The following is an 18,573-nucleotide window of genomic DNA, read 5'->3' on the forward strand; positions in this document are numbered from 1 at the left end:
GTATAGAAGAACATTATAAGTCCTACAAGGGACCTATGAAAAGATAAATGACATTTTATAGCTGGAGAAAGTAAGGCTTTGAGAGGGTGTGATTCTGATCGGGACTATTAGCTACTAAGGGACAAAAATAAGATTTGAACCCAGGGCTCTCCAATGCTGAAACCTTTCAATGCAGAGCTACCTACTAAAATGCAATGGTCATGGCTTAACTAAACTCTAGGTTTAACCAAGATTGCCTATGAAAAGACTTATATTGTATATGGTTGACTTACCGAGGGTAACAGATTAGGAAAAAATGTTAACTGTCATGATTTTTGTGTCCTGTGCTAGTTGATAAAAATGTTATTGGCACAGTGCATACCCAGATCATGTGGCCTAGTGCAGAAGTCTCTTAAGAAAGAGCTGATGCAACAGAAACTATTTATTTGCATGTTTCCAAACCTTTTCCAGACCCTACTGCTAGGCCACTTCTCAGTATTTTAGCTTCCCTGCTGCTTAGAGGAGACAGGGTTTGGGTCCATGAGATATGAACAACAATATAGCCCTTTGCACTTGACCCATCACCATGCCTCACATGCAGATGTGATGTCTGGAGCTGCCATCTTTCACCAGGGAGTCAATAAGCCAACATGGTAATGACAGCAGAGTGGAAATTTAATATAAGCCTGGACCTCTGATGACAGAATACTTGTTAGAAAATAAAAATACACTCTATTTATGGTCCTGTTAGTCATTAATTCTATTACTGATAGCTACATGCATGCCTCTCTGACATGAATTTTGGTAGATATAGAAAGCTATGTAGTAAATCCTTCTCAGGTCATGTTTATGATTTATTCCTATGGTTCCTAGAACTAAGTTTTATGGTAGAAACACCAGGACGTGGGGATAAGAGTGTATGATGTCTGTCATGATGTTTTAGTATGTCTACCTTCCATTATACCGGGCCTGTTAGTCTCTGCAGATGCTCTTCCTTCTGAACATAAATTAAAGTTCTCTTGGAGTAGCTTTGATAAAGAATCTAAATAAAACCAGATCCCAGACCGCCTTATATTTATAACCTGTATTAAGGATGTTAGTTCTGTGACATTAGTATTAATCATAACCTGCCTTCTGCCACAAAAGGCATCATCAAAGTCCCCAAACCAAGGCCACAAGTCACTAGAGGAACATTCTGATGACAAATTCTCTCCTAGACTTTGTTATTTTGCTACCACTTCTACTAGAAGAGAAACAGGTTCCCAAGGTGCTCATTCTAAGTGGAACAGCGAGAATGAAAACTGCTCCATCCATCATTCGACAATCGGGTCTCCTCAACCATGCCTCACCATAAGTGGCTTTACCCTGCCACCCACTCACATTGGACCTCAGAGAAGCTACTTGACCCACAATGGGCAAGACTGCATGGCTAGAATGTAGAAGTGGCAGCCTCATTCTTTATTTCTGACTAGGTGTGTGCAGCCAAACTACCAATTGCCTACTCTTATCCTTGCCCTGCTCTGAGGAATTGAGACAGGACTTTCAGATTAGAGCCAGGTGAATCAATTAGACCATAGTTTCTGGAAGGCTGATATGTATACCATCAAGGAAGTGATTTTAGGTGTACATAAGTGAGCATTTAAATTTTTTAATAATCATGTATTTTATTATAGTTTAAAATATATTCTAGCATATCACATCTGATTGATTGGGCATTCATGGTTACTCAGTAGTGCTTTATATGTATGTATGTATGTGTATGCTTATTTTTTCTCTTAACATGTGTTTATATGTGTGTATGTATGTATGCATATACACAAACATGTACTGATATTTTCTTCTATAATATGCTTATTTAAGTAAAAAGTGTTTTTTTTTAGAAATATAGTAATTATTCAGTGGTACAGATGGTACATGGATTTGGCAAAAATGTTAAAGGTAGGACATGAGTGACTAGTGTTTGAGAAACACTACGTAGTTCAATGACTCAACCCCAAGAATGCCACTGGGAGGAAGAAATGTGACAATCACAAAGGTTGACACATGGAGTATCCAGTTCAGATAGATGGAATCCTTCCTAAATGAACTCAGCAGTTCTCATATGTTGCACTTCACAGTGAGTTTGTCAAATAGTCATTAAATTACTGCTATTTGAAAAGCATTATCTTAGTCCTATTGAAGACACAGAAATGGCGAATGTACACTTGATGTTTTCAAGGATTCTATAAGGACATCAGGAAGAGCCTCACAAGATACACTCCAATGACTTTTGGCCCACTTGAAAGAAGACCCAAGTTTCTGTGCTCCTTTACAAGGACCACAAGCTGTCCTCCATCCTCACCCCCGCGCCTCCTGCAATATGCCCCTTGGTACATCCTGGGTTCCTTTCCTTTCTCCCAGTGCTCCATGTTTGTTCCCACTTTAGGACCTGGAGACAAGATATACTTCTTCTACCTGGAATTGCCTTTCCCTATTTCCATAGGGCATATTTCTCCCAGTCATTCAGCTCTTAACTACACTGTCACCTCTTCAGAGAAAGCTTTCCTGGATACCCACCCAAAGAACCCCCTTCCGCCCTAAGTCCCTGCAAAGGTTTACTCTTTATTTTATTTATTTGGTTGATTTTCTTCACAACACCACTATTAGATAGCTACTTTGTCTATTCGCTTACTTATTACCTATCTCCTCCAGTAGAACTAAATTTTACAAGATCAGGGACCATGTCTCTCTTAGTTAACACTATCTTCCATCTGAGCTAAATTAAAAAAAAATAAGGTCTGGTACTCAATACATATTTAGGTACTCAATACATATTTTTAAATTAGTGAATACAAAGCAGATATGATGTTTCATGCCCAAACTACAAACACATTATGTAGTAGAGTAAACATGTCTGATGAGGGGATCAAAAAGAATTTGCTGATATCAGAGGAATTTTCCTGATTTTTGACAGGTAGAGTTAGAAGAATGGGAAATTTTCTTGAAGAGGAGAATCATATGATCTCTTCTGGGTGAAAGAATGAGATAAACTTGGGGAGGTTCTGAAAATGCAGCAGGAGCAGGGAATCCAGTTGACACACCGCCATTTAAGTTAATGTGTTAAGTGACACAATATCACACTCTGACAGAATGGTATGTTTTCTCTGACTGCAGACATCTAACCAATCTCTGTGAGACAGCAGCATGGATTGTGCATGCAGTAGCGAGTCCCAGAAACCCTACAGTTTGAGTTGTAGAGGTATCCACCCCATATTCTACATCCAGGGGCTTTTGCTATGTCACAGAACAAGGCTCCTCATGCCTGTCTTGTGCCTCATAATTGTTGTATGGCGTAAAAGGAGTCTCCTATCTCACTGAGCCTCAGTTTCTCCATATATTAAAAAGCACAGAGGCAGCTCTCTAAAGGCTCCATGAGCTCTGGCATTCAAGAATTAGGGAAGAAATCAAGAAATTAAATGTTGGGAATATTTTGTCAAAGTTTCCAAGTAGTCCAACCCAAAGCAATCCCACTGGGTGTGTTTGGCAAGGGATATTAAATGGTGAAGCACATAAGAGATGATGGTGACTCATACTTGGGTGGTATCAGAGGTCATGGTGAAGAGAGGTCAGATTAGATATATTTTGAAGGTGTATCCAGTAGGGATTTTCCTTTCATCTAAAGTGGACTTCAAATCCTTGTGACACTAAGTAAAGTATCAGTGACACTATGACATGATGAAAGTGAAGGTCAACCCAGTGTCCCATGAGCTACTATTAGTGCTGCTCTGTCTGTAGCTTACAGAACTTCTACTCATTCTACAATGCGATCTTCCCAACAATTTTGTGTGGGGAAAGGAGAAGGGGCAGATTTATAGTTCATCTAATTTATAGGGAAAGAAATAGAACTAAGATCACATGGGGTTTATAGTGATGGTCAGACTTATATTGCAGACTCCTGTTTCCCTATAGTCTCTTGGGACAGAAGGAACTAAGCTATGGTCAAAAGCAATCCATCTTGAGCCTGGCAATAAACTATTTTCACTGTATCAAGTAGTTTTTTCAAATAGCATAAGTAAGTTTTGAAATCATGGCTTTATGTCTTTGCCTAATTCCACTCTAGGTTGTGTGTATAAATCTATAACAGAATCAATAACAACAAATCTTAAAAGATCTTTTCCTTCAAGTAAGAACACATTTCCCTCACGTGAATCTTCAGATGTGGTAAGCAGCTAAGATTGATACTTAGCTAATCCAAAAAGCATCTCAGGGCTACATGGAGAACATTTTCCTTTTGAATTTCACTATCATGGATGCTTTATGTGTATTCTGGGGGATCATTGATCCATGGGTCTTAAAACTAGCAAATCTCTTTATTTAGAATATGACTGCAAAAATAATGGTTGGCCATTGTCCCCTGAACAAACCTATAAAATGGGGTATTAAAATCAGTAAATTTGTTGATTTCGTGATTGTAAAAATAAAGTTTGGCCTAAATCTCCAGGCCAGGAAAAAAAAAACCAACACTTTTAAATGACATCATCATCTCATAATATTATCTTTTCACATTTGTTTCAGAAAAATAAATGAAACTTTATAAAATAGCATCCTATATAATAAAAGCCTAATATGCTAAGTGCCCGGTCATCTGGTTGGCCGTTCAACCAATCAAAGCATAATATGCTAATGATATGCTAAGGTTGCTCAACCGCTCGCTATGATGTGCACTGACCACCAGGGGGCAGGCAGTCGACCGTTCGAACCAGTTTCCGCCCAATGGCAGAACAACCGGTCGCTATGATGCTCACTGACCCCCAGGGGGGCAGACACTCAATGCAGGAGCTGCCTCCTGGTCGTCAGTGCGCTCATACAGAGGGAGCACCACTCAGCCAGAAGCCGGGCTCACGGCTGGCAAGAGCAGCAGCGGCAGCACTAAGGATGTCTGACTACCGGCTTAGGCCCATTAGTTGGACATCCCCTGAGGGCTCCCAGACTGGGAGAAGGCACAGGCCAGGCTGAGGGACCCCCTGAAGTGCACAAATTTCATGCACTGGGCCTCTAGTTTTAAAAATAAAAAATTCTCAAGCCACAGAAAAATGGACTTGCCAATAATTTTCTAGTACAAATTGGATCATAAGAGGTCTAGTTCACACATGGACTATGAATGGATATGGTTTAAACATTTGGAATCCCTCTGCAGACAAGTTCCGAGAAAGCCATTCCCTCTTTTATGAATTTCTGAATAAAAGTGAAAACTCGGAGGCTACTTGCATAGCAGGTGGACATATAATAGTCTGGAAAGCAGTCAAAAAGGCAAAGATCAAGGCAGTTGGTAGGTGCCAATTCTTACGCTCCATTTCTAGCTTGCCACCTTTCTGCTTTTTCACGCACGCTCAGGTCACATGGGGAATGCATCTTTTCAGTAAGTACAAAGTGTAATTGGCCAGAGACTTCGTTTCCAGCTGAAATGGGCATTTCATGTAAACACTGTGTCTTAGATTCCCTGGTCTCTGATAGAATCTAAGATTAACACCTCCTGCTGAGTTAGGAGAATGTTGGTTTCCATCCCCTGAGCTCCAGCCCCCTGGGGGCTTTAGGGTCAGCTGGAAGAATAGTTAAGTGGACAGCGCCTAAAGATGAACATGCCTGGTGTGCAGGTTCCATATTTTAAAGGAAGTGACTTAAAAGACAAATGGGCTACCTCAGAGCACGGAGCAAAATCAGTCAGAACTCAGTAAGGGTGGGAGGAATAAAGTGAAGAGCTTTGCTGAGTGCTCTGTGGGTGTTCAAAGAAACGAGAGTGGGGCTGTTTTTGTTGTTGTTTTTTCTAAATAACTGGGCAGTCATTGCTCAGCTCAAAGAACACATTCTGCCACGTATAAAATAACTCGAAGGGCTGCTAAGAGTTGTGTCCATTTGGACAGCAGAGGTGGGGAATATAAGCCAGAGAATGGCTACAGTTTTTGGCTCTAAAGTTCATTATCCAAAAGTCTGGATCCTTACGAAGCTGAGAAGTAACTTTCTTAAAGATAATTTTCAGTATTTAGGGATAAGGTAGTGTGATTATATTTCTTCTAACATAAACGTTCAAGCACCTTATCTTCTATTAAATAGCAAGATCCTCTGAGCAAAACTGGTGTCATAGTCTTTGGATGCCTTCCAGTGTCCAGAGTCAGGACCTCCATGAGTGTTTACATTTTCTATAAACATCTATCATTGTACTTTTATATTTCTTCCTGGTTAGAAGGAGGGAATCGCCGGAAGTGAGAGCCCTTGCCTTAAAACATATTATGTCAGCTTTGGGTTCATCATTTGTGCAATTTTTTTTTCTGAAAAAAGAAAAAAAAATCCCCATGATGAGCAAGAGATTGTAGTAACTGCAAATTAATTATTGACCCAGAGAGCCTGAGTCAAGTCCAAGCTCTGTCAGAGAAGACAACCCCAGTGGTCCCTGCAAGGGGCTCAGGCAGTTCAGGAAGGGAGCTGTGTGTCAGCACAAAGCCTGGGTGGTGGGGAGGACCCACCTTTACTGCTTCCCCTTGTAGACCTGGCATCCGCAGAGGCAGCCTGCAGCTCCCACAGCTTCCTGCAGCAAAGAAGCACAAACACAGCCAAATGCTGGCAATGAAGGAAGATCACACAAATGATGCTTCTCTTTGTTCTTGGGCATTGTTAATACTGGAACAACTTCTGACCTGAGAAAAAGAGCTTTGGAGAAGAACCATTTACTAAAAAGATATAAAGTGTCCCTGAAAGCCCAAGGCCATAGTCAACTGATACTATGGAAAAGAACATTTCTGCAGATTTGAGAGCACTTCTAGAGATTACATTAGGGGTAAAAATGCAATGGATCTAACTTTACGCAACAATAGGAGAATACCATTTAAAGGAGACTGTGGTCTGTGCAGGGCTTATAGAGATAAATCAAAAGTAATGGTAAAATTCAGGTCATGTCTTCCTTGATTAACAAACATTTATTCATCACTTACTATGATGTAGACCATGTAAAGGCTCATAAAATATTGTCTCTCTTATAAAGCTTACAATCTAGTAGTTAGAGTTAAACTTTAGTAAGCAGCGTACTGTGCATATTGATTAGTCCCGCCAAACTACCTTAGCCAAAGGTTTTTGTATTTTTGAATCCAATTCATTCAAAGAGCACTTGGTAGGACACAAAAGATGTGTCTGTCCCAACAGTGAACTCATTGTCCAATTTGGAGGGCTGATATTTATTGTCTATTATGTATTTTACATGTGTTTAATGCTTGCCTAAACCTTTTGGGTAGGACCTCATATTGAAGGAACTAAGAAGATTTATAACTGGCTCAAGTTTGCATCGCAAGTTAAAAGAAGAGTTGGGATTTGAACTCAGGCTGTCTGAGTTGAGAACCATTACTATGAACCATTAATCTATTATCCCTGTCATTGAGGAGCCAAGGCTATGCACACACAATGTAAATTTAAAATTATAGATCACATGGACAGGTGGACCATTTAGGAATGGTAGACAGTACTAGGCACTGGGAGTTCCCAAACAATAAATACATGTGAGTATGAGATATAAGAGAAGCAGCATTCTTTTATGTACCCCATTGTCTGGAATTCATAGCCCCCAAATCTACTCCTTGCAGAGTCTATGCCCTACCTCCTTGAGAGGCACTGGAAGCAATTATTTGCTATAAGCGACATTGTGATGAATGAGGGACCCAGAGAAGACATTTTCCCTGACACCCTTGTATGATGATTTTCAAGACAATCCACAGGGTTGGGCAAAAGTAGATTTACAGTTGTTTGTATGGGAAATAGTACAATAACCCTATATAATAAAGAGGTGATATGCAAATTGACCCTCATGCCCTTGCACAAGATGGCTGCCTCATGTGGTCAAAGATGGCCGCCACAAGATGGCTGGCAGGGGAGGGTAGTTGTGGGCAATCAGGCCAGCAGGGGAGGGCAGTTAGGGGCAACCAGGCGGCAGGGGAAGGCAGTTGGGGTGGACCAGGCCTTCAGGAGAGGGCAGTTGGGGGTGAGGAGGCCTGCTGGAGAGGGCAGTTGGGGGTGACCAGGCGTGCAGGAGAGGGCAGTTGGGGGTGACCAGGCCTGCAGGAGAGGGCATTTGGGGGCAATCTGGTTGGCAGGGGAGTGCATACGGGGTGATCAGGCTGGCAGGCAGGCAAGTGGTTGGGAGCCAGCAGTCCCAGATTGTGAAAGGGATGTCTGACTGCCGGTTTAGGCCCAAGGGATTGGGCCTATACCAGCATTTGGACTTCCCCCAAGGGGTCCCAGATTGGAGAGGGTGCAGGCTGGGCTGACGGACACCGCCCCCTCTCCCCCCAGTGTATGAAATTCGTGCACCAGGCCTCTAGTTAATAAATAATAATCCAAGAATAGACTCTGTGTTTCACATACTCACAACTGTAAGCCTACTTTTCCCCACCCTGTGTAAGTTTTATTCACTCTAACTTCAGTTGCTTTTCTAAGGTGGGACCTCAATAGAGGAGACCTGTAAACTTGCCTACAGTCATCAAACATGTGTAGGTCCTAGAATTGCTAATGTTTCTGGGTGAAAAGCATTCCCCCTGCACACTGCTCCTCCATCCTTCCAAATCCAGGTCCATGGTTGAGACCTACACAGTTTTTACAATTGGCCCAAGAGAGGTAATGTTCTTTTCTACTTCAAGAGTTTACTGAAGGCAGAATCTACACTGCTCAGTCTGTCTTCCTTATCATAGTGATTCTCAATCTTTATTTTGTCTCAAAATTACCTGCAGAATATTAAGTTAAAGCAGACTTCTTACACCACCCCATAGTGCCCACTAACTCAGTATGTCTGGGCTGAGGTCAAAGAATTTATAACAATTTCCCAAGTGATGCCGGTACCTACCACACTTTGAGAACTATTGCTATTTAATCAGTAATATCATGGTTGAGAGTATGGGCTCCTGAGCCAGATCTCCAGCTGAAATTCCAGCCCCACCACTTACGAGATGTGTGGCTTTGGATAAGTTATTAAACTCTGGGTGCCTGCAATCCCTCATAAGTAAAATGAGGTAATAGTAATGTCCCTCATGGGGCTATTGTAAGGGTTAACAGTTCAAATAAAAGATACTGGAACATAGTAAATTTATTAAAATAGGTTGGCTAATTTATTCATTGTGGTTATTATACATGGCAGGTACTCAAATGCTCAGTTCATTGGAATTAATATTCATATCTATGATGTTAAGACATGAGACCTCTTTAAGCAGCAGGAGACACTAAGATGTCAGAGATTACATCACTTTACAGCTCTTTTAGGAGGCCATTTTTAATTGAAATATTTATTGACAGACTATAGCTTATCAATTTTTTGGGTTTCTTTTTAATATATTTTTTATTGATCTCAGGGAGGGAGAGATAGAAACAGCAATGTTATTTACAACAGCTAAAATTTGGAAGCAACCCAAGTACCCATCTAGTAGATTCATGGATAAAAAAGCCCTGTTGCATTTACACAATGTAATATTACTTGGCCATAAACAAAGAAAGATATCTTACCTTTTGCAGCAGCATAGATGGACCTGGAAAGTATTATGCTAAATGTCAGCTATTTGGTTAGAGCATATAACTAGCAACTATAATGGGTGAAGATCAGGGCTACCCATTTTTTATTCCTGTAGCTATTGGGTGAAGTTGAGACCTGTAGGACCTAAGGTAAGTTGAAACCTAAGGTAAATTATGTTCATACACAGTCTCAAAAAATAAATCAAGTTAGTCCTGGCCAGTGTGGTTTAGTTGGTTGAGCATTGTCCCATGTACCAGAAGGTCACTGGTTCGATTCCCGGTCAGTGCACATGCGCAGGTTGCAGACTGGATCCCCAGTAGGGGTCGTGCAGGAGGCAGCCACTTAATGTTTTTCTCTTTCTCTCTCCCTTTTTCTCTCTCTAAAATCAATAAAAAATATTTTAAAAAATAAAATAAGTAAATCAATCAAGTTCAATTTGGAAAAAATTGTTATTAAACCTTAAAATGGTGATGCATTAATGTAAAGTACATTTGCAGCTTTCAAACAGAGTACAGATGTTATAATGATTAGCAATATCATTACAAAGAAGTAATTATAGACTGAATCAAATGGTACTTTTCTCCCCCAAATGTATTGACCACAGATTGCAAAAGCTACAAATTAATAACTAGCCACTAACCTAGACATTTATGTACATAGCAGATTAAGTTAGAAAATAATGACCATAGTTGAGTGACAGAATGCTTATATTATGGCTTATATCATCTATTGTCTGTATGCTTAGGTGATTTCTATACTGAAGAAGAACTGATTTCAGATTTTAACAACACATTTGTCTGCCAGTGGTCTATACCATATCAACTCAGATGTGCTCCAGCATGAACTGTTGCAATTTTAATAACTCACCTCATTTTTCTAAATGATGGATTTTGTGAATTCCAAGAGCCGTAGGTCTTTATGTTTTCAGTCTGTGTAACAAGCAGATGACATGATTTTATTATTTAGAACTAAGCCAAAAATTGAAATACTAAGAATAAAAACACATGCATTTCATTGGAATGGTTTATTTGATTTATCCTGTGAATCATTTTCTTGTGAGAAAAATCATATTCTCAGAGGAGAACAATTACTCCCAGGAATGTCTAGATACAACTACAGTGGTATGCAAGAAAAAAAGAGACTGTGTTTTCATTTATTTCTCCTTGGAAGTAGTTAATTATAAAATTCATATTTAATGTAGTCTCCTTATTCTCATTCTATTATTAAGAAAGAAAGGAAAGCACCCATTGGTAAGTGTGTCACTGATAAGCTCAGGGCACAACATATATTTCCTTTTTGAAAATATCTTTCCCAATTCTTTGTGATTGTATCATTAAATTGCACCTATTTTATCTAATCTGATGCTTTCTAGTTAAATGTGAATTCTAGATGAGCTCTGGTGCCAAGAAAGACCATAAGTCTAAAACAAGAAATCGTAAACCTCAACACCTCCTTTGGGACTTTTGACTTCAGCTCAGATCTGGTGAGACTCCTGCTATACTGAGACTTTGAAACCAGACAGACAACATGGCCAGATGGGGTCATGGAAGGAAAACAATATTAAAAATAAACATAGCATCCACCAGGGAAAAACACCCTTGAGGAAATTTTAGTGTTTTAAGCTTCCTCAAGTTTTCAGTCAGTCCAAGTCACTTAGTGAAATCAATAGAATGTTATCACAGTTCCAATGAAGCCTTCAAGTACGTTTAGTGAGAAGGATGGCTCTGAGATTTAAATGGCATGTTGTTGCTACATTTCCACCACAACAGATTTAAAAATATGTCAGGGCTGCTTCTTACAATAAGTTTAAGGTAACGTGCCTAGATTTCTGTCACACCTTCCATTTCCTTGTATAAATGGATATGTGGTACTTACTGTACAGCAATAGAATAATCCAAAAATGGATCTTCCACTTTCTGGAATTACATATAAATATATTTTTATTGATTTTAGAGAGGAAGGGAGAGAAAGAGACAGAAACATCAATGATGAGAGAGAATCATTGATGGGCTGCCTCCTGCCCGCCCTATACTGGGGATTGGGCTGGCAACCAGGGCATGTGCCCTGACCAGGAATGGAACCGTGACCTTCTGGTACATAGATCCACCTTCAACTACTGAGCCATGCTAGCTGGCTGGGTTCTTCTCGAGTCACCTGCAGCATTTGCAGATATGCCAATGAAATCTGCTTGGGAATGAGTTGTTTTAACTTAGAAAACATTCGCCCCAGTGCCCCAATTTAATTTGGAGTAAATCTTCCTATTGTAGTCCAAACCAGACAGTCATGCAATGAGTTCTTCTTTCAAGAAAGTATGCCAATCATGCACATTCCTGCCATAGTTTGGAGAGCTGCAGTGTCCAAATATCTCCATGCCCATTTTGTTCAAGGGCCTCCACAAATCTACCTTTGACCAAATGTGAACCAAACATAGAGAAATAGAAACGACACAGACCTTCTTTGTTTTTTTATCTTCCTATCATCACCATTTCTAACTCTTATTACACTCTTTTTCAGGCATCAGAGGTGAGAAATCTTAATCTGAAGCCTATTTACTCCTTCTCTAACACATGTTATTGGTGACAAAGTCCTCAAAGTAATTCTCTGATGTTGTTTCCTGGTTTTACGCTTTCCTCTCCATTTCTTCCATCTCAGTTTTGGCCTTATAACCAACGATTATTGTGGGATTGTAATAAAGCTTTGTACTCACTGCTTTTCATACATAATTGCATTTAATCCTTACAAAAAAGCCAAACACTGGGAGGCCATTATTCTAAAAGGAAACTGAGGCTCTGACTGATCCAGGGACCTAGTCTTAATATCACCCTGATAACTAAAGCTGTGTGATTCTGTGGTATGGAAATAGGCTTCTCCATGGCTATCCAGGATCTGAGTCCTCAGCCCCTAATTTAAATTTCACACAATTGGCCTTTAAACAGTGACTTTTATCAGCCTGGTTCATCTCTTGTTTAGGAACTTCCTTTTGTTTATCTATTTGAATTAAATGTGCTACTTAATCTGGTGTTCTAGGCCATATACCAAGGACACCATTTCACATTTTGAGACGTAGATCCCCAGTTTTGCTAATGTTAATCCTTTCCTCCAATGAAGTCAGTCTCTTTAATTGATATATCTCAATCACCAGGATCTCCATTTCTACTCTCACCTCTAATGCACTCATTTTTTGTGCCAGAACTAGTTCCTTGATTATATTTTTTCCTCCACATCAGCTGAAATATTTTCTCTTCTGTACTTCCCTCAACTCCCAGTTAAATGCTCATATCATCTTTCAACATCCCTTATTCATTTGGTCTCTCCATTATTTAGTGTAATGATAGCTGCTCTAGCAAATAGACCCCTGAATATATAAACTTGTAAATATAATGGAAGCATATATCCATAATAAACAGATGGCTTTCATCCACATAGTGATTCTAGGACTCATGCTCCTCTCATCACATGGCTCCTCTATCCCTCAGAGTGGTCCTCCTAGACCAGTGGTCGGCAAACTCATTAGTCAACAGAGCCAAATATCAATAGTACAACGATTGAAATTTCTTTTGAGAGCCAAATTTTTTAAACTTAAACTTCTTCTAACGCCACTTCTTCAAAATAGACTTGCCCAGGCTGTGGTATTTTGTGGAAGAGCCACACTCAAGGGGCTAAAGAGCCGCATGTGGCTCGCGAGCCACAGTTTGCCAACCACGGTTCTATACCATGACATCAGCATCACCTAGTGGTCCTCCTATACCAGCGACATCAGCATCACCTGGGAACTTAATACATATGCATAGTGTCAGCCTCCATCCCAGATGTACTGAATCCGAAACTGTGGGGTTAAAAATCTGTTTGCACAAACCCTCCAGGCGATTCTTATGTACACTAAAGTCAGAGAATGCCAACTCCACAGCCTCACGGACATCTACATTCAGTCTGTGGGAGTTCAGAGAATGTGGACAAGATCCACATGCTTCTTTTCTTTCTTTTTTTATTGTTTAAATTATTACAAATGGTAGTACATATGTCTCCTTTTTTTCCCCCATATTGACCTTCCCCCAGCCTCCCCTACCCACCGGCACATGCCCTCACCCCCCTCCCAGTGTCTTGCGTCCATTGGTTATGCTTATATACATGCAAACAAGTCCTTTGGTTGATCTCTTACCTCCCCCTCGCCCCCCAACCGTCCCTAGCCTTTCCACTGTCATTTGACAGCCCGTTCGATGCTTTTCTGCCCCCAGAAACGATGCACTTAACTTCTGTTCATATCTTACTGGTGAGTCCTGATTAAACGGCCATGCCTAAAGCAAGGGAATATGAAACATAGTCCGTGTAGTCCTCATCTTGATAAAAATAAGTAGTTTCTTTAAAGAAACTGTCTTCCATAACCTGATTTTCATAGATTATGCTTTAGAATGCAACCCAACAGGTTCTTAAAGTTTACTGTGTTTCCAAGCTTAGTTCCTCACTGTGAACATTTTTATTCCTTCTTCCTCTTCATGTAGTTTGGTTTTCTTCATCATTGACTTGGTTGCCACTTGACATCAATTTCTTTCTCTATTCATTAAGGGACTGGCCTTTGCAAACTTTCAGTCGCAGTTGCTGGAGCACGTCAGCTTATTTTCTATTAGCAGGAAGTGGCCCAGCCAATGGACTTGTCATGCAGAACTCAGGACGTAATCTCTAGCTGTTCCCCAAGCACAGTGTGGACATTTCTCATCTTGAATTGGTCCTCTTCACATGGATTCTGCACTGCTAGTTGTTGGCTCTCAGGTCCTGAAGCTGTTCACGGACAGGAGGGGATGTTTTTTAACTCGTGGTATTAAAGAAGATGAAAGGCAGCGTCCCTGTGAGCCCTAGGTCCCTGCAACTTAATAAGGAAAGTTCATTACTATGACTGGACCTGGTTTCTGGGAAACATTTCATAGTATAGAGAATGACCAAATCATTATGGAACCAGATTTATCTATTTATTTATTATTTACTAGAGGCCCGGTACATGAAAATTCATGCACTAGCGGGGGGGTCCCTCAGCCCAACCTGCCCCCTCTCACAGTCTGGGAGCCCTCATGGGTGGGAGGTAACCTGGCGATCAGAGGAAGGTGACGCCCCATCACACCTCTGCTGCTACAAATGGCAGTGCAAGCCTCGGCTGGCCCTGGTTACCTGAGCCTCAGGTGGCCCTGGGCTGCTGGGGGACTGAGGGGACTGGAGGACTCTGGAGGCAGGCGGGCCCGGCCTTGCCGTGTGCCTGCCTCCCCAGTGGGGCTGAGGGGACTGGGCACCTCCATCTTGTGGTTATGGGCACTGCCATCTTTGAGGGCATGCCAGTCAATTAGCATATTTCCTCCTTAGTGGCTGTGGGCGCTGCCATCTTTGAGTGTGGGGCAGTCAATTAGCATATTCCCTCATTGGCTGTGGGCAACACCATCTTTGCGACAGCATGAGGTTCAATTAGCATATTCCCTCTTTATTAGATAGGATTCTCCAGTGTTGAAACAATCTTCCATTTCCTATATAACACAATTTTAAAAAGTTTATTTTTGGTCAATTGTATATATAACTATGAAGTGTGTAATGACATAATCTGATATCTATATATTTTAATCTACTAATTTATTCTGCATACATTTTTAATTCATACAAAGAATGATATTAGGATTATTCTTTTTCTTTTTATAAGATAATACTTAAATGTTTCATAAGCATCGAGTTCAATTTTTTTGTCATCTCTAAAGCTACATTTTTGGTCATCTAGTAGCTTTCCAGAGCATGTTGTTGGAAATACAGTCCTTATTTAATCTGTGTTTGAGGCCATACATGAAATTGTTGGTCCCAGTACAAGTACCTGATCACACAACATAAGGACGATGTTGTTTTGTGTTGTTTAAAGTTTGCTTCATCCTTTAAATGTTCACACTGTTCCTCTACAATATAACCATGCACTGAATCACTTTCTAAAGTGACTTAGAAACAGGTTTTTTTTAAGATTCCTAATACTTATTACTTCTAGCTAATATCACCAACAGTAATCAATAACAATGTGATATACTTTGGTTGATTTTTTTTCTTCTTTTAATGTAACTTGGTAATACCCCAACCTAGCATTAGTTGAGATTGTCATAGGGTAAAGTCTTCCCTGATTATGTTCTGATATTCTCAACATAGTACCCAAAGAATGCCCAGTGATGTGAATAATTTTATATGTATTCCATTATAAGCAAACTCCCTCTGGTATAAGATATAAAAGTGAAATATATATATATATGGAAATGATGAAATTTGAGGGGTAATCACTGAGGTCTATAGGACATCAGCCTAAATTCTCATCACTGAAGACATATGACCTCATTTATTCTTACATCAACCCTGTGAGATGGGCATTTGTCTTCCTGTTTTTCAAGAGGATGCTGAAACTTAAGTGATAGTCACAGAGTGCCCATTTATTGGACAAAATGTTATGTGATGTCATGATGATTTTTATGGCTGGAAGTATGTAGGCTAATTATGGATAAAGAATCATCAAAATGTGGTAAAATTTATGCATGCATACTGGGTTGAGATAAATCACTAGTCCCTAAAGCTTTGTTTGTTTTTTTCTTTTGAATTTTTCCTTTACTGTAAGAGCCAGTTTTTTTGCAATATCATTCGTTCTCTGCATTCATGTTTAAAGACAAGATAATTCCATTCTGGGCATGGTTTTTTGAGGAGTTTGGAAACTCTCTATCTAAACTGTGGTTCTTGTTATGATGCTTAACCCTAAAATTCTATCCTAGAAATAATACCCTTTAATAATTTAAAACAATTTTATAAGAGTTTATTTGAAATAAACTGATGACATATATTAGGGTGCAAGATTTCAAAATTTCCCTTAATGATTTTAATGGCCAATTAAGTCTTTCCATTGCCATGATATAACCAGTGTTACTGGTTACATATTTGTTTGTTTGCTTATTCACTTATTTTGTTTTGTTTATTATCTTTTCTCTGACCCAAATAGAGATTCAGCATTCTGAATAACCAATTCAGACTTATAAATAATAAATGCATGTGTTTAACTAGAATACTTTTTAAATTTTGAAAATACCTTTCTGAATTTCACCAGTAGCCACCTCTACCCTATGCATTTATGTTATCCTGAATTCTGAACACCAACTAACTAAAATTTCCAAGTCTGGATCCAAAATCACCCAGAGCCATTCTTGCTTCCCACCCTATCCCCGCTCCCCACCTCCTCCCAACCATATTCTATTCCAGGCTAGTTTCCTCTTGACTCCTCTTGTCTAGATATTTCTTGTGCTTGATTTTATTTCTATTTTCTGCACTTGGAGTCAGTATTTAGTTTTCTAGTTTTTTGAAATCTTTCTGGTTAAGATCCACATCTATACTAATAAAAGGGTAATATGCTAATTAGACCGGGAGACCTTCCAGATGTCCTTCCAGACAAAGCCATGGTGGTGGGGCCTAGGCAGAGGTGGTTAGGGTTGAGCACGGGGGGCAGTTGGGGGCAATCAGGCCGGCAAAAGGGGCAGTTGGGGGCAAGCAGGCCAGCAGTGGTGGCAGTTGGGGGCAAGCTGGCCAGTGGGGGATGGCAGTTGGGGGTGAGGTGGCCGGCGGGGGGGTGGCAGTTCGGGGTGAGCAGGCAGTGGGAGGGGGCATTTGGGGGCGATCAGGCCAGCAGGGGGGGCAGTTAGGGGCAAGCCGGCTGGCGGGGGTGCAGGTGGGGGCGAGCAGGCTGGCAGGGGGGGCATATGGGAGCGAGCATGCCACAGGGGGGGGATGTTGGGGGCGAGCTCGCCAGCAGCGGGGGGGGGGGGGCAATTGGGGGCAAGCTGCCTGGCGGGGGGGGCAGTTGGGGGCAAGCAGGTCAGCAGGGGTAAGTTGGGGGTGGGCAGACTGGCGGGGGGGGCAGTTGGGGGCAAGCAGGCCAGTGGGGGGCCATTGGGGGGCGAGCAGGCTGGTGGGGGGACAGTTGGTGGGGAGTTGGCCAGCAGGGGACGGGTAGTTGGGGGCAATCAGTCTGGCAAGAGCGGGCAGTTAGGGGTGATCAAGCCAGCAGGCAGAGTGGTTAGCAGCAATCAGGCAGGCAGGCAGGTGAGTGATTAGGAGCCAGTGGTCCTGGATTGCTAGAGGGATGTCTGACTGCCAGTTTAGGGCCTAAACCGGCAGTCAGACATCCCCTGAGGGGTCCCAGATAAAGAGAGGGTGCAGGCTAGGCTTAGGGACCCCCTGGTGAATTTCATGCACTGGGCCATTAGTATCTGTACAATTGTTGTTCTGGTCACCCCCTGAAGGCTACCTTGTCCTGTTTCTAGAATCTGGGAAACCACTCAGGCAGTTCTGTATTATTTAGGGTTCTGTGGTTGCAAACAACAGAAACCAGTTCTTGCTAATTTAAGAAAAAATTATATTGAAAGTATGTGGTTCATAGATTTGGGAGAAAACTCCAAAAGGACAGAAAGTGGGTCAGCTCATGAGATCTAGGTACTAATATATATTTGATCTGGGCTGCTGATATATAACTGGCCCCTAACAGCTTCTCAAACACTTATGCTCAAAGAAGGAAGAAAAATGTGGTGTGCAGAATTAATTCTAGACAGAATTGGAGTATCTCTAGGGAGGATTTCTACTGATTCTAAAGATTTAAGGGGCTTCCAGTCAATGTTCACACATCAGGCACATATCAGACCAGTGTTTGACAACTAGCTTATTCAAGTCTTAAGTCTCATCTTTGATGATAGTGTCATATTACAACACTTTCCTACATCATAGTGATCTGAGAGATGAACCGATAAAACTAGAAATGGAGAGTTATATCATGCCATTGTATTTGAAATACCTTTTTAAAAATAGTAATTTTTGAGCCATTTGTAACAGCATGATTAAAGTGCATGGAGACATAGATGAATGAAAGTTGAAACTGTATGTTATCAGCACTCCAGTAGGAAGTGAGGAGCAAAGTAACAATAATTATTTTGAGCACCTTTTAAACACACCATAGTAGGTTCCCTTCATTAAAGATATATTCTAGTTTTAAAAATTTATTGTCAGATATTAATGAGTTTAAGTATATTTGTAAT

The 18,573-nt window shown here is 40.8% G+C and overlaps 1 protein-coding gene across 7 annotated transcripts in view; it reads left to right on the plus strand.

Annotated features, from left to right (window-relative positions):
• GRM7 (glutamate metabotropic receptor 7) overlaps positions 1 to 18,573 on the plus strand; it is an 843,273-nt gene that overhangs the window by 446,201 nt on the left and 378,499 nt on the right. The window lies entirely within an intron of this gene.

This window comes from Plecotus auritus (assembly GCF_963455305.1).
Source record: "Plecotus auritus genome assembly, chromosome: 6".
In the NCBI taxonomy this organism is placed as follows: domain Eukaryota; kingdom Metazoa; phylum Chordata; class Mammalia; order Chiroptera; family Vespertilionidae; genus Plecotus; species Plecotus auritus.